This window comes from Anoplophora glabripennis, unplaced genomic scaffold (genome assembly GCF_000390285.2).
Source record: "Anoplophora glabripennis isolate ALB-LARVAE unplaced genomic scaffold, Agla_2.0 scaffold745, whole genome shotgun sequence".
In the NCBI taxonomy this organism is placed as follows: Eukaryota; Metazoa; Arthropoda; class Insecta; order Coleoptera; family Cerambycidae; genus Anoplophora; species Anoplophora glabripennis.
The window spans coordinates 219,990-223,903 of NW_019416912.1; positions in this window are offsets into that span (position 1 = coordinate 219,990).

Sequence of the window (3,914 nt, forward strand, 5' to 3'; positions counted from 1 at the left end):
TTGAGTGTTTTTTGATCTTTTTATGTTCAATTTTCGGTTCAAGTATCATGCCGAAATACTAATTCTTTAATATAACTGCAAAATGGCACTACTTGCACATATTTTTTGTAATTTTTGAGTAATGCCCACAAACAACAGAAACTCGGGCACTTCGAGGTAATTTCCATTTACATATATCCAAGTCAATTGTCCCGACAAACAATTATTTGAGGTCTACATAATAACCAGCGTCGATAGTGAAAGCGATCTCCGCATGTTACATGACGCTTTCACCACGTTGAACTGAGTCTCAAAAATCGAGCCTAACCCATCCTTTGCCTAAACAGTGTAATTATCACGTACCTAACGTTTGAACACGCTCGTATTTGCCTGTATGTAGGTGGCTGGGGAAACAAAAACTAAAGAATCGGCTGTAGAAATCACAGGAAATGAAACATAAATTATTTCAGTGAAAAATTTACCGTTCAATTGTTTTGTTCAACTTAATTGTACTTAAATAAATATGATGTAGAAAACGAGAATATGTCCACAATGTCCTGATATGCAGTCTCCATCATACAGGGTGAGCCGTTAGTTGAGAAAGTAAAATAACTCCCTTGTTATTCATAATACAGAAAAAAGTTTATATAAAAGTTGTACAGAATCAAAAAACCTAAAGGACAAAATTAATTTTAAACACACAGGGCGATGAGTAAAAACGGCACATGCCAAATATTACATTTTTTAAATGGAACAGCCTGTATATCTTTAAACATATGGATTTCTGAGAAAATTCTATATATGGCAATATAAACAGTTTAACATTTTAGTGCGGGGTTGCCAAGTTACGTAGAAAATTCTTCGAATTTTGAAAAAACATGACCTCGAAGAAATTGTATTAACTTTCAACTACTAACACTTGGAGCAAAAATATTTGACGGAGTTAGATGCCTTTCTGTAAACCCTACAATTTTTTAATAGCTTTCCCTATACCTAAGTTGCGTAGTTTTTGCAAAAATCGCATTTTTATGTAAAATACCGGATTTGCACCCATTCCTTTGTCGGGAAAAATATTGTAAGGGTATTTATTTTAAGTTAGCTTGCGACTATGAGTATTCTTTTTTAAAAATTCTATTCATCCAAATTTTTTAATCTCCAATTTCACTAATAACTTTCCTAACTACGGTAACAGTGCTTGATTTTCAATATGATACGGATGAAACTTCTTCTTCAACTAATTTCCTAGCACTAATATTTGGATTTTCAACTGCAGACGCCACAACTTTAAACTAAATATTATCGTTGTTACTTTCAAGTCTCCTGGTAGTTTTCTCATAATTCGTATTTGCTGTTCATTCAAACCTTTCCATCACATTTTCAAAACAGTGCGAATCTCTGTAAATTTGGATTATTTGCTTTGTAAATACGTGCTGCTAGCAAACATTTCCCATATTTTGCTAATTATTAATCACTTGTAGCGATTTTATGGTTTTTTGATTTTATTTACAAGTAAATGGTAACTTTCCATAAAGACTTATTTATTAAACTCAAATATCTAAATTTTTCAGTTATTAATTTTTATTTTAAATAGTGTAGCTAGACAATTAATAAATTTAATAAAAATAAATACCCTTACAATATTTTTCCCGACAAAGGAACGGGACGCAAATCCGGTATTTTACATAAAAACGGTTTTTTTGCAAAAACTACGCAACTTAGGTATAGGAAAAGCTATTAAAAAATTGTAGGGTCTACAGAAAATCATAAAACACAGGGTGTTCCATTTGAAAAAGTCGAGATTTTTCAAATTTTAAATTATCAGGTTTGGCACGATTTTTTTTTTGCCCCCTGTATATCGCAGGTCAACTTTTGATACGTTTTTTGAAAGAGCCATCTTCACTCTACAGTTCCTGAAAAAAAATAATTTCTAGCTGTCATACAATCATAATTATGTCAACTACTAGAAGTGACGAAACATAAGAAAAAAAAATGAAAAGTCGATTATCTTGAAAACTATCAATATTTTAATAGGGATCATAACACAAAGTCCCGTTAATTTTTCACGTAGAATTCGATAATGCCAAAAATATGTTTCCATTTAAAGAAATTAAGTTGGTACCTGCCCAGGAAAAACTGAACACCCTGTATATGCAAATATATTTTCATTTTGTGCAGCTCGGGAAAGTAGGCAGCTCTGTAGAAAAAAAAAAGTTATATCTTTTATTAACCTAGATATTGGACTTACGCGCACTAGGTGGATACGGTGTATACCTGTAAGCTTTTATTCGAGTAAAATTATCAAAATGCTCAATATTGAGTGAAAATGTACTCAATAATTTCACTCACAATGGATTAACTCCGTGCCTTTATTGCTTTCATTCACACCGATTTTTTTAGTGTAAGAATACCTTTGGGATAGGTTTGTGCTATTTGGGTGTTTTACTAGAAATACAACCATCCAGCCTATAGGATAATAAAGAACTAAAAATAAGAAAATGTCAGAGTTTTTTGTTATTTGTATCTGGCAAAACTATAGAAAATGTTAAATGCTGAAAAAACACCAAATTAGTAAGACGAAACCTAAAAGGTTAACTATTAAAAATTATTGAATGACCAAGACCATTTATGCAGCCATTGCTTGCAAGAAAAACGCGAATTTTTATAAATGTATGCAAAGTATGTGGAAAACATGCTAACGACTACAAATATTTATATTGGAGCTCTAATTGGGTGTTTGGCATCTTTTTACATATTAATGCTCCAGTGGTTTAAAGTGACTATATTAGAACAAAATACACTAAATATTCGTAAAATAAAGGACGTAATTGCGATGAGTCCAGTGACAGTACATAAAGGGTATTTGCAATAACAAAAATTAATTCAACAAATTTAGAAAATGTCGATATATTTTAAATATGGAAAGTTCATCATATTTATGTATGTTAGCTTATAACTAGAAACGAGTTAGGTAACTATTTATTAATTTTCAACACCTACTATGCAAAAATGTCTGCAATCTGTATACAGTAGTTTTTAGCTATAAGCCATTAATATTCGTTTTCTCTCATTAAAATTCTCCATTCAAAGACCCAGCGTTGCTACCGGGTCGGTAAATGCGATGTTTTTCTCATTTTTTAACTTTCTTATTGTCAAATGGAATTTAATTCTTGCTAACAAGGTAGATATCTGAAAGGCCAAAGACATCGACTTCTTAAATTCGAATTTCGAGAAGTGTGCCGTGAAAAACAATTTAACATTTATATGAAAAATTATTAAAAGTTATATAACACAAATAGGCAAAAATATTGTTTGGTAATGTTTTCTATTTCATTTGTATCATTAATAGCAGCCACAGGGTGATCATCCATATTCAATACAATCGTAAATTATTCCCAGGACACGACCATTTCATGAAGTAACACGCCTACTTAGATTACGAATAATAAATATTGCACAAATGATATGAAGGAGAGTCCTCAAGTTAGGTGTTTCTGTATAATTAAGTTTTCATAGTTCGATGTCTCATCCGAGCGTATTCACGTCCCATAGAAAGATATTTTGTAAAAATTTTACGACCACAATTTGCCTTAGGGTCACTAAATTTCTATTCTATTGAAAATTTAAAAAGAAATTAATAAAAATAGAAGGTAATCTACATATTGCATAAAACACATTTAAATGTACATACTTAAGGATAACCATCACGTAACTTCTGATAAAATCTTAACGCAACAAATGTGTAAAGAATAGATATATGCAAATAAGCCATCTTTATTATGGCGGAATTATTTAAACGTTCGAAGAAAATCGTAAAAATAAAAGGTCAGAGAAGACAACTCGCGGGGTAATAATGAGTTGTGTTAATAGTTTGAAAGGAGAGTCTGTTTCCAATACACGGTGCCTGATTGCGAGCTATTTGGCCTCAAATCTATCCG